The following is a 13,543-nucleotide window of genomic DNA, read 5'->3' as shown; positions in this document are numbered from 1 at the left end:
GTGGGTCATAACTTGCATGTGGGAGCACTCACGTCAGGTTATGCCTCATGTGCCCCATCCTCTCCAGGACCACAGCATCAAGGGACAGTGAAAGGCAACCAGTGGAGCATCCCTCTCCCTTGCCACTGCAGGGGACAAGACTTTTGTTTGTGAAACTAGAGAGGCTCTATGAAGTTTAAGCCATACAGCTTTTTGCTGATTTTCCATTCTAGGCCCTACAATGAAATTACTGCTGGATGAATCCAAAGAATCGGCATGTGATTTTGAGTTAAAGTTTCTCCAACTACAAAATTGAGAGGTAAGGGTTAAATTATTTTGAGATACTGAGATGGAAAGAACCATGATTATTACAGCAGTACAGCTTTCTGTTAATGTCAAAAAGGGACATGCTATGGTCTTGCATTCAGAAAGAATCAAATGCTGTGAAACTAGTGGGAGTATAACAATAGCATGAGGAATGCTGGTAAAATACCAGCATGACATGGCTTGAATTAGAAATATTTTATATTTGCCACATGTTAGGAGCCACTAACTCTAGTGGCTACTGTAACTGATTAAGATTTGTATAGGAATCTGCTTTCAATATCTGTGCTTTAAAAATATCTTGGAATGTAACACTGGAAAATATATTTCCTGAAGTCTGCCTCAACACTATTTTGTCACTGACTGATTTCTGGTTTTGTTCTTTTTTTTTTCTTCTTTTTTTTTTAAATTATTATTACTTTTACTGTAGATTCTTAATTTTCTTTTTCAAAGAGCTGACATTATCAGAGATTACATGCTGAAGATCAACTGATAAAACATTAGGGGTTTTTTTTTGTTGTTATTTGTTTGTTTGTTTTTTACATCTCCTGGGTCTCTACTTGAAGTGCCTTGAAACTTAAACTCAGCCTAAGTAAAGCTTAATGAATGCTTTAAAGTATTATCCTCTACTTAGTACTAAGGAAATGAATACTGTAGTGCCAAAAGTATAATCATGGTAACTTTTCTTTGGTAGGGACTTGACCAGCCTTAACTCACTGATACTGTCATTTCTGCCCTGTGGGTTTGAAAGGTCAATGAGAAGATTCCTGTACCACAGAGAAGAATAAGATAGCAACAGATCTTTGAATATGTTATATCTCTGACAGAGATTTCTTCTGTAGTGTAGAACAAATTTATTTCCCATATGTTTTAGCTTACTCACCAGCTATATAAAACCTCTGAGGTGTATATGTTCACAAAATACTCTAAAGCAGAAAGGTGAAAGTTTAAAAATCCTTTAAAAATTTTTTGGTGAGGCCTCAGCCTCCCTTTGGAGTTGTCTGTAGTTTTACCATAGACTTAAATTGTTCAGAGTTAGGTTTAGACCAAGTCCTGTTAAAATCCCAGCTATAAAGAGCTTGGTAATTTAAAGCATTGTTGTCAGCAATTGCTTTCACTTGAGCTGGTGGCTTCAAGTATGTGTTCACATTAGGAAGTTTTCTAGTCTTCCTTACGCTTCTTTCAAATCAGGACTTGATCCTTCTTAAATGCAATACAGAAATAGGAGCAAGTGCTCTTCAGTCCAAGAGCATGAGGTATCTTGCTACTTTGCTTGCTGTCGTAATGCTCTTGCAAATATTTTATGCAGGAATTATTTTAAAGTGGCATTCCTCTGTACTGCACATCAGTATGAATGGTGCCATCAGAGAGCACGCCTGTCTACCTCCGCTGCCAAATCTGCCGCTGCAGAATCTGATAGCGAATTAGATATATCCAGTAAGGCAGAACTTTACTCATTGTCAGACCAAATCTAATGGCTCTTCAACCTGGAAGCAATGCCACCAAATGGCTCTTAGAGTGTATAAGTATTTCTAAAAAAGTAGTAGTGCTCAGTAGTGAATTAGGAGCTTGGTTGTGTGTTCAGTAAAGTTACTTAGGATGTCAGAGCTGCAAAAGACAAAAAGATTTAAGTTGTTGGAATAAATGTGTACGCAGAGTTCTATCTTCTTGACTTCACAGAATTACTCAGACTTTATTTTAAAAAGGAACCACGTTTTCATTGTACTAAATGCGACAGCACTGTAGTGAAAAGAACTCGGTAATGCACAGCTTGATGATAGGGGACAGTGTGATGCAGAAATAAGCATCACTTGAACACACTGGTTCAGATGCACACTGCAGGGATTAAGAGGTTCACAGCAATGTGTAGTGGCTAAAAGCTACCTGGCAAATGAGGTCAGCTCTGAGCCTGTTGGGAGTTATCCACTCAGTGTCCAGAACATTCTTACTGTAAAACAACCTATTTGATTGTCATCATAAGCAGTGAATACCCAGATAAAGAAATGTTCTAAAGTATTTTGAATTGACAGAATTACTTCTCATGGTTGGAACTGAGCTAGACCAATAGTCAAAACTATTTGGATGGTAATGGCACATTTGGTACCGCGTAACTACTGACAAAATGTAAATGATCACATGGTGACTAGAAACACACATGCCAGGTTGAGATAGTGTGAGAATTATTTGGCAAATGGGATTAATGTTTGCATGGGAGACACTGTGGAAAGGCTCTCGTTAGTCATGTGAGCATGTGTGATGTGGATGAGATGTGTCGAGAAGCTTGAACAAACACAGCAAGCGATCATCCTGTTATTAGAAAAGGCTCTCAGAGCCATACCATCATGATTCACCTTTCTGTGTATGTTTGTGCATCCTATTGTCTGATCCCTGGAGCTGCAGTGACAAACTAGGGTATTTCTAGCCATCTGCTCAAAGACAAAAATAGGAGTCCACTGAAATTGCTGTAGTGGTAAGATGCTTGCTTCTTTTTGATTTAATGGTGATTTCATGAAATTATAACCCAGGGCTTGGTCCTCCGAAAGACTAAAGTGTTCTAGTGATGACAGTAAGATTTATCCAGAAAAGATGTACAGGATCCTGCGTTGCATCTAGGAACGTGACTGAGTACCTTGGGAAAGAATGCACGAAACTGCTCAAACTGGGGAAAAAAGAACAGCTACAAGGTAAGAAATGTGCGGAAGACAGACAGGACATAGCTTGTTGCACCTTTATCTGTATTTAGGACATCTCCTTTCTCCCAGGATCCTCAGCAATGGACACACTATTGAGTGACACTGCTTTGCATAGCATGGTTAGCATAATCGTCTGTAACTTTGCAATGTAAAACTTGTCCCCAAAATTGTTCAGCCAGTTTCCAGACCCTTCTTTAGCTTCCCAAAATGTCTCCTTTTCAGTAGCTTTTCGTCATGCTAATTCACAGCCCACTGCTCCTTTTCGCACATTGTCTTTATTCTCACTAAAATAAATCTCTCCTTCCCTGGCCTTACTTAACTGTCTTGTAGTGTTTACAGACAGGCTATCCTCTGAATTCAATGGCGTTAACACTTACTGACCTATGTTTCATTTCTTGAGAATCATGACATTTAGTCTGACTGTTGACTAAATGTTGACTAAAATATGAGCATTGTTATTTTTGCAGCACTGATATTTTTCAGCTCTAGGAGCTCTTAGGTTTTCTGTATGAGTCTACAGAATCATCAGTTCTAGCCTTGTATACAACATAATCCATGCAAATAAATATAATGAACAGAAAAAATGTCAGTTACTTACGGTCATTTATGGCCGTCAGCTGAAATATACTGTAAACTAGTTTTGGATATTTTGTTTAAAAAAAACCTAGTAAGTCTTAAATCTTGAGCAGTGTCAGAACATTGATAGCAAGCTTGCAAAGTAAGACCTACAGTATGGTGTCAAGAGAATTAATCATGTTAATTCCAGGAAATTTAAAGTGACACCTCTCTTTGTCCACAATAGAAAGGAAACTAAAAAGAGGCAACGTTTGATTATACTCATTAGTTAACAACAAAGAAAAAAAGAAAGAAAAGTGGCCCTACGCATTGTGAGAGGAAAATTAGGATTATATATCAGGGAACTACTAGCCAAGGAAAGCAGCTGCCAACTGAAGCTTTGGAATCAGCAGCAGTGAAGATATTCAGGGCTAGGCTAGACTTGCATATATCAAAATGGGATAAAGAAATCAGTCCAAACACAATGTAGGGATAATCCAACAGAGTGCCCTGCCAAATTTCTACCCCAAATAGTGTATGATTTAGTTGGAATAGAAAAGGAAGGCATTTTGGCTTGCTAAATCTTTCACTGTTTTAATCTTAAAAGCACAAATTCCTTTTTTTTTTTTTTTTTTTTTTAAACCAGAACTTATTGTTAATAACTTTTTTTATTTTTTATTTTTTACTTCAGGAGCATTTAGGCTTTGCTATGGTTTCCAGACACACTGATCCTAGCTTAGACTGTTGTTACATTTTTTCAAAATTAATGTGTGTGTATATACATATATATATACACACACACACACACACACGTATAATAAAAAGTAGGTCTTAGAATGAAAAATTGTTTCACAATGTCTTTTCATAGGAATTTTCTGGACATTGTCAAATCATTCATACCAAGCCTGAGGAAAGACTGTCAGAAGGATATTTATTTGTTAGAGGTATGTAGGATAGTAAGACTGGAGGGCTAGGATGGTTATAATGGTGTGGTTAGCTATTTAGCCTATGTCACAAGTTCAAATAGAGGCCAAGAGGGATATTCATCATTCATTACTACTGAGTTATTATTGAAATGGGTGGTGACCTACTCCTAGTGGCCAGGTAGGCAGCAGAACAGTGTTCAATACCGAAGTGAGCTGACAGGCTAACACTCGTCATCAAGAGCTGGGGTCCAGGTTTTTAGGGGTGTCTATCCATTTAATATGCAAATAGTTGCCTACTGCAGTTTTGGAGAGTTTGAAGGTGCTCACCTGAGACTGCAGTTGAGTTCATGTACCTTAGATTTTTACAGAAGCTAGGTAGACATTTATCTGGAACATCAAGCACCTTTGAAATTACAGCCTAGAATCCTCAAGATATTTTCAATGAAATTGATTCATCACTTTTCAATGCAACCTTAATAAGCCTCATAATTCCTCATTGTTTAACACAGCACATACTGTGAATGAAGACGGACAACAGTTTACTTGTTTTCAAGTATTTTTCAAGTATGCTGCTGCAGGCATAGTCTTCTTTCACAGCAATGTCTTCCAGTACAGGAATCATATCAGAGATAACAGACTAGTACAGAGATGGAGCAGATAACAGTTTTAAAGAGCTATTTCAGACATAGAATTAGCTTTTAAGTAACAAATTGATCTTCAGATTGAGTACCAATTTTCTGTAGAAATGTGACATACAGAATTTAACCACTGTAACCACAGTACAGTCTGTACCTTGCATTTCCTTATTTATACTGTAAATATTAGTGCTAGCTTCTAAGAAATGCCAGAATAGATCAAGGATGACTCTTTGCAAAAGTAAGCCTGCCACGTTGTCACTGTGTTCTGAAGACATGTCACATGGTGGGAGGGAAGTATGAATATCTGCTATCTGATGTATACAATTGAAAAGGGAAAACACAGAGTGAAATCATCAAGCCACATTAGCCAAAGTGAACAGATAAGAGAGGGTATAACACTGGAATTGTAAACAATCAAGCCAAGATTACACTTCCATGTATAATAGTGTGTGCCTTTAGATGTGGAAACGAAAATGTTAATACTAGTGGCTTATCACTGGAAATGTTCAAAATGCTGCAAGGATGGGCCTATAATAGCTATGTGTATAACCCTCCCTCCCCTGCTATTTTGTGTACTTTTTGAGATTGTTCTCTAAGTAACTCAGGCCGGAAAATGAAACTCAACTGACCTCCATTCAGACTCATGCCCATGAGTTTGCTCTCTGCTCCCACACCCTGCTTCCTCTGCTGTGCCATCAGCACTTTGTATCACCACTGCTGAGCTCCAGCTTTCCCTTTCTTTGCCTGCCCAGCTTGGATCCCAGCACCTTTCACAGCCACACCACAAAAGGAGTCGCATACACATGCTGCTCACAGTCTCTGTCTTCCTTCTGTTGGCAAAACCACATGTGCTCAAAGTTGTAAATAAAGGTGTCAGATAAAATGCAAGAAATGTGGCAGAGGCTCTATTTCCCTTGTTCCTTTCCCCTCTACCACCAAGAGAGGAAACCACAATGACAGGAAGAGCACAGTGTTTCTTCCCAAGGACACTCATTGCTGTAGTCAGCTCACATTTACCCAGATTTTGCTTTCTGTGTTGATACACATTGAGCTTTGCAAAATACGAGGCCTACTTGGACATTTAAAGTCAGTTGAGTAGGACATTTTGGTGGAGAAAACAGTCAAGTTGGCTACCACAGAATGGGAGCTTTTATAGTCTACCATTCAGGCAGGGCTGCTGAGCCAGCTCACAGTAAGAATGTGCAAGTTGTGCTGTTTTTACTTGCTACTGGTCTAGCATTGACCTGTTTGGAATAACTCATTTATTCTTGCATACACATGTATACACCTCTCAACAAGATTTTGGGTGGATTTTCTGAAGCTGATGGTTTTCTCAGAAGACTTTGCCTGTGGTGAGCACACTTCATTACTCTTGTTGTGCCACTTCATAACTTCTTGTTAACTTTTTATATTTTACCCACTATTCCAGTGCAGTGTTTTTTATTCCCTGGTTTTCAGCCACCACTCTTGTCCATTTTTCACTCTTTCTAGCTTGCATGCAGACACCATCTGGCATTACCCCCAGGGTTTCCTAGACAAGGGCAATCTAGTTAGCCTTGTGAAATTCAAACCTCAGGCAAAACAAAAACTTTATAAAACACCACGAGATACTTTTTCTCACTTCTGTATGAGGAGCATCTACATTACTCAGGGCAACTGTAAGAACAGAAATTTCATCTCAAAATGAGTTATCCTCTCAACCAACCTATTCTTTTCTCCAAAGTTTTCATTTCAATTTAATTGAGTTACTACAACTCTTTTCCAGTCAAGCGAAAGTTTGACCAGCTTGTGTGTAATTACAGGGCTTCAGAGTAGAATGTCATGTAAGGAACTGTCTGTAACAAAGCCTGAAATAAAGTAGATTGGGAACAGATTTAGTAAAGAAATTAGGAAGTCATTCCAGCTCTCTTTTCTTTTCTAAATAACATATTGCAAATAAAATCTCTGAGGCAAGATTCTGGACAAAGACATTCTTTTGAAAAGAGACCACAAGATTCCTGGTTTTCTTAATGGATAAAGCAGAAAGAATTGGTCTCGGTCTGGGACACTCAAAATGCTGATCCTTTTGAACAATGTGGACAAGTACAGAATATTGTCCAATGTATTCATCCTTGAGGAGAAATAAACTAAATTTGTGTGCTCTGACTGCCTCATAGGAGTTGAAAAAGAGCCCCTTCCTTTTTTTTTTTTTTTAATGTTTGCATGTTTTCAGAGTTTCCAAAGGAATTCGCTTGGGCTGAGCATTTCAAGCAGTATATCTGATTTTCTCTGAAAAATGATTATCTAGTTGCACAGTTGTGAGATTTGGGGCCAGAGATTCTATTATTTATAGCTTTGAGAATCTGAAGTCAGTATGGAGCTGTGTACCTACACAATTCCCTATTGCTGGCCTCAGAGTGAAGACTGAGGTGAATTCTCCATGACAAAGTAGGCTTCTGAACTATAAATACTTTGACTTTTCAAGTTTGTTGTATTTTGCTCTCTCTTCTGACTGCACAGTTACTTTACTGTTGTATGTTTTCACAGGAAGAATTCATATTGCAGCCTTGCTCTGACAGCACTGGGGCAGTGATATGGTGAAGACAAGCAAATTTTCCATTGCTGTATACTATGGAAAGGTAAAGTGCAACCGGCCACTTCCTCAGTTTGGCAGTCACAAGTATGTGAAAAGAAGGTATGTGCAGCAATATTTGGGGAACACTGATGCAAGACATCAGATGGTCCTATAAGATGCAGGTGACATATCTGTCAACTTTTGCTTTGCAGTGGTCCTCAGTGAAATCTTCATTTTGTTTTTGTAAGCCGGCCTTGATGGTATATGTAGGTTTATATTTTGCCAAGATCAGAAGAGCAGAAATAGACAGGCTAATGTTAATAGAGGAGGCAGTGTCTGAAATTAATTACACAGCTAGAATTTTGCAGCCTGGAACTGAGTTTTTGTTGCTCTGTAAACATTCTTCTAAAATGGTCCCCTTTTCTATGGTGTACAGAGAAGTATCTAGCTGGTTGAAATTGTTGTGTCAGTCAAAAGACACAGTTATTTATCAACAGTCTCAGAATGGTTAACTTTTTTAAAGAGTGTGAGATGTAAATCAGCAATCTCTGCTTTTAATCACAGTAGATGTATGAGTTCCTTTTCAGTCCTAATGAAGGAATTTGGAGCTGGAGACCACAACATGTTTGAAGTAATTTTGATGTCCCTTTTGCATAGTCCCAAGGTATCTAAGATGTGGCTAATAATAATAGCAGGTGTTGTCTTTTTCTCTCAGCATGTGGCATGAAAGTAGTGTGGCCACAAAGCTATGCATTATTTACATGGTGTCAACATGTCAGCAAGTGGGATGGCAGAGAGCCAGGTTAAATCACTTCAGATTTCAAACACAGGACACCGAATAATAACACTGTGTCACACTTGAGGACACAAGAATCTGGCAAATCAGCAGTAGAACAGTGTGCCAAGTTCATTTGAATGGCTTTTTTTTTTTCTTTTTTCCCCACACTGAATGATGAAGGAATCAAAACTGAGAACCAAGAAAACTGTAAAATTGGTTTTCTTTTTTTTTTTTTTTTCTATTTCCCCCTCCACTCCCCCCAAAGTAGAAAATTGTATTCAGAAAAGAACTTTCTTTGATTACTTAGTATGAAGATGCATGGATTTCTGCCCTTCATCCAGGGGTGTCTACTTCTGAGAATGCACAACCACACTATGGTGCGTCTGTCAGCCCTTTGTCTTTGTTTCTGTAAGTGGTAATTCTATGTAATTCTATTTGATCTTTTTACTTTCTTCCATTAGCTTTTTGTAGAAGCTAATGCAACAGGTTTGCAATCAACCAATGGGCCCTGTATTGTATTTGTAAAAGGCAGTTATGTTATTTAGAATGGGTGCTTTAAGGTTTTGAGGCTTCCCAAGTGAATGGAGCACATGTAGAAAGGCTGCTCTCAGGCATTACCACTTTTGCAGCAGCTCTGATATCTGTATCACCCCTATGGCTTGTTCACCTTACCATCTTGTAGAAAGCTAACTCAGCATAAGTAAAATATGGATGGTGTTCTATTGGTTTAGTAATTCAACCGGGCTCACTCAAGGGCCACATGAAAGTCAGAGAGGATGGAATAGAAGCCTGCATGCCAGAGAAGGGAGGATGTGGGGAAAAGTGAAGGCAGCAGGACTGCTGGCTGAATTCAGCCATACTGTGAAGCTTCACTCTAGAATGCTTAATGCACAAGAAGGGGCTGATGGAAGGTTAAAAGAAGCATCCAAAATACTGGGATTCATTTACCTCATCACCATAATACCCGTTTTATGAAACTAGAGCTGTTTATTCTCATAAAAACCTTTTGCTTTTCTAATTTTAAAGGACAATGCAGCCATTGGAATCCATGCACAGTTCTTTCAAGTTAAATGCTTAGTTCAACATTCCACTTCCATTTCCTGGTAGAAAATGTTTTATATGAAAGCAACTTTAACCTTTCAAAAAGGGTTCATTTACTGTTACGTTTGGTATCAACTTTCCAAAAAATGCAGTCTGCATTTGGCATATTATGGTTTCTGGTTTTAATATTGGTTTAGGAAAAAAGAGTCATGTGCCATAAGTCAGAAATAAAATATTGCACCAGAATTCTCTCTATATGTGAATTCACCCCATGAGCAAATGGTTTAAAGTAAGTCTGATCACTTAAAGCCAAGACTTGGGCTCAATCTAACCATGAACCAGCTGGTAACAAATAACACATTCAACTCTCAGCCACAGGAAACTGTTAGGTTGCCTTTTTATAGACGACCACAGCTCTAAAGCTCCAGAAGCACGAAGGAATATCATACGGACTTGGAAAGTGTTGAACACCTACCATATGCACATAAAGAAGGGTAATAAAGATAAAAGGCCTGAACTGAGCTTTAATTCCTAAATTTCTGCTTTTGATTTATCAGCTACTTCTGCATTGCCATGATTTTCTTTGGCCTAAGTTTAGGTAGAAGATGCTTGATCAAATCAGTCAAACTCAGGCTTTCCGCTGTGAATGTAACAGATGATAAATATAAATTTGTGAGTGCTTTCTTGCTTTCTTTTCAGCATTTTTGTGTATTCATTTCTGAAGTGTTGACTGTGCTAACAATGCACTTCAGTGGACAGTTCCTGGCTGTCTGTCCCTGCTGGGATGGTGCTGCTGACATGGTGAGAGGGATGCTGAGTTAGAAGAGCTGCATCAGAATGGATCTGAATTTGAGCTAGGGCTGACATGGTTGGGTGCAGTACCATAAAGACATGGCCGAGACACTCTGTGGACCTTTACAGCACCTTTGCATATGCTCAGCTGCCAGGTTTGTCTTGGAGTCTCTGTGCTCTATTGCAATGTTTGGAGATATTCTGAGAATTACAGTTCAACAGGACTTCTGCCATCACTAAGCACCTCTTGCAGGAATATAGTGCCTTCATACTGGCCTAGCCATGAGTGAGACAATAAAGGCTAATCCTCAGTGCTGCTGAGCTTCAGTTTCTAATAAAGGACTCAGAACTTGTAAGGGTAAAGCTTCAAAGTGAATACCAATTTACAGGGGGAGGGCAGATAAGAGGGTTGTAGCCCACCCATTAAGTCCACCTGGTCTTAATATATGATAGCAGTCAGTCTTTGTGCGACACACTTTTTCCATATCCTAACTTTGTTACAGGGAGTGAGATTTCCAAGAACTGGGTTTACAGGGTACTTGTCGAAGTTGGGTACACTGCAGAGCCTAAGTCTTTCGGTCATACATAATAGTTTTATCACCCCTTGAACTGCAGCAGGTAAATCTGACAGTGATGGTGAAGCAGACCCTTAGAAAAATAATATTTATGACATTTAGTAATAGTAATCTTTTCTGATGATGAATACATGTCCAATGCTTTGAAGATGTAAAAGTCTGCAAAAATGCAAATTATTATTTTATCTGGAAATGTGTTTTGTGGTATCCCAAAAAGTAATCTCATTTTTTATTCTTTTTTTCATGCATGTGCAGGGGTTCTCATGAATTTTCAGCCATGAGTCCATCTGGGAATAATTCCACTATGAGAAGAAGGCTTCCATTCTATCAAGAAAAAAGGCTGCATGGATGGAAATCACGGAAAGCTACAGAAGAAAGTATCAGTCATTGTTTAAAAGCATTGTGGCCTGTGAAGATGGAAACCAGAATGAGAATTTGCTTCCAAATTTTATAAGCTTCTAGAAACTAAAATGATGAGAAACAAATGCAAAAAGTTCATAAAAGTACCAGTTACTAAAAAAAAAAATAATCTTAAGGCCTTATTCTTTTATGATGAATAAAACTGATTAGAAGGATATTAATGAACCAGAATGCCATCATTTAAACAAGTAGAGATATTCCTAGTATGTTTAGGTTGCCAATTAGATTAGTCTTATACTTCTCAGTTGCTAACAATGAAGTTATCAGCCACTGGAATAAATTATTAAGAGGAACAGTGAGCTTACCATTTCTTGAAGTCTTCAAACTGAGAGTGAATGGTATGCTTTAGCAAACAATGGAGACACAGCTGGGTGAAATTATATGGTTGTACTAAAGAGCAGGAAACATGAGATGTTCGATGTGGTCCTTTCTAGCCTTAAGAGCTATAGATCTATAATTTCACAAATACCATTACAAAGAATTCCTTAGAAGTAGTGATGACCATAGCAATAATCTGAATCCATCTCCTGATTTGGGGTAGATTATTCTAAAGAATTTTGAAAAATTACAGGCTACAGTACTGTTTCTATGTGGTACTGTCATTACAAGGTTGTGTAACTAGCATAAAGGGGGCACTTTGTAATTTTACGTATTAGAAATCCCTTTTTGTGGACTAAAGAGACCCTTCTTCTCTCCAAAAGAGCTCATTGTACTTCAGTTCATGAATGAGTGTATAAACAAGTAAGCATGTGTACTGCTTTCCTATGTGATGCGTTTCTCTCTAAAATGTGTTAGGTTCACTTAGTGAAATAAAAAAATGTCCACAGAGGAAATTATAAGATACTGCTTATTAACACAGACGGTTTCTAAGCTAAACTAATTTTCTTTTTGTAGGGTGACCTGAGGCAAAGAGAACCCTTTGCCATAGCCAGTCTTCCAGTTGAGGACAGCTATATCATTGTTTTCCATATTTCCAGCAACCTTTGGCATTTGTCACTGTCAAAACTTAAATACAGTGGGATATTTGGAAATTTGGGAAAGGAATGTATAACTGACTGAACAGTTGGACGTGAAAAGAAGTGGTTCTTCAGTTTTAGAAAGATAAATAAATTAATTGACTACATGTTTAGAAGGAAGACTGTGTCATTTCATGCTGACTCTCAAACACCATCCTTACAAATCTATCTTTAACATTGTCTGATTTAAAATAAACACCAACAAAGAAAACCACTGCCGCCACCAACAAAAATCCCAAAACAACCCCCAAAACTGTAGCCTATGCTATAAAAGACTATGAGTGCATGAATAGCATATCTTATTGTCAACGGTCACAAAAGGTATTCATTCAGAATGGTTAACTATCTCATAAGACATAAGAGGAAATCACTTTTCTGACGGTATGACTTTCATCCAGAAGGATGGGGTTGGTGGTTCAGCTGAGACATCTGGATTGTCCAAACTAATGCTAGAAAAAATGTAATGACATAGCTTTTCAAACGGTGACGGAGAAACTGATGATCTAGTGTCCAAAATGGATATGCATAATTCCAGATGCAGATTCTTGGATTTTAGATTGTAGTTAATGGGTAGTAATCTTTGTTTCTATCAGTCTAACTGTTGTTCTGGCTTGCTTCTTCAATATATGCACATTGTGCCTTAATAACTACCTCCACTGTTCCTCAGTTGGAGTGCTGTCTTCAAGACATGCTTTAGCCAAATGCCTCTCAGATACTAGGAGCTGATCACAGTATGAGAGCCCAGCAGAAATCTGATCACTTGTCAAATGCAGGAATCAGCTTACTTTATCAAGCACTCTTTTATTGAGTTTCTTAAATTTATGACTCGTGCATATTCAAATAAATTCAGCTTTTTCTTGCTACTACCATGTTTCACACTCTGGAGAAATGATGTTTGGAAAAGCTGGATGCTATAAAAGGGGTGTTACCTCTCTTAACTTCTCTTAAGCTTTTCAAATATATTATCCTTTACATTTTTTTTACCTGGTTTATTGTAACAGGCTTACCATCAACGGCTACCTTATTTGCCATGCAAAGGCCATGTTAAAATACAGGTGTGTATATTTAATACATTAATTTCATGAGTTTAAAAGAGCAATTTTAGTTTGATTTTTTTTGAAGAAACTCAGTTTTAATCCCTTGGAGATAATCTGAGTAGATCTGTTTTAAAATATACACCGTGGAGAATAAGGAGACATTTGTACATTTGAAAGTTTGGAGGTCTGAACTATAATTTTATTCACCAAGGTGG

General features: G+C 38.0%; 1 long non-coding RNA gene across 1 annotated transcript in view; it reads left to right on the top strand.

The window, feature by feature from the left end:
- The window catches only part of LOC116233007 (uncharacterized), a 109,778-nt gene extending 96,967 nt beyond the window's left edge, over positions 1-12,811 (top strand). Inside the window, exons 3-9 of the long non-coding RNA XR_016464057.1 lie at positions 213-298; positions 2,829-2,987; positions 4,420-4,495; positions 7,642-7,789; positions 8,755-8,855; positions 10,188-10,435; positions 11,111-12,811. This is a non-coding gene — a long non-coding RNA (uncharacterized LOC116233007). The remainder of the gene's footprint in view (positions 1-212; positions 299-2,828; positions 2,988-4,419; positions 4,496-7,641; positions 7,790-8,754; positions 8,856-10,187; positions 10,436-11,110) is intronic.
- The last annotated feature ends 732 nt before the right edge of the window (positions 12,812-13,543 follow it).

The sequence above is a fragment of the Phasianus colchicus genome, chromosome 2 (assembly GCF_987193195.1).
Source record: "Phasianus colchicus chromosome 2, bPhaCol1.hap1.1, whole genome shotgun sequence".
Classification (NCBI taxonomy): domain Eukaryota; kingdom Metazoa; phylum Chordata; class Aves; order Galliformes; family Phasianidae; genus Phasianus; species Phasianus colchicus.
The sequence above is the reverse complement of the archived record's forward strand: the minus strand, read 5'-3'. Positions and strand labels throughout refer to the sequence as shown.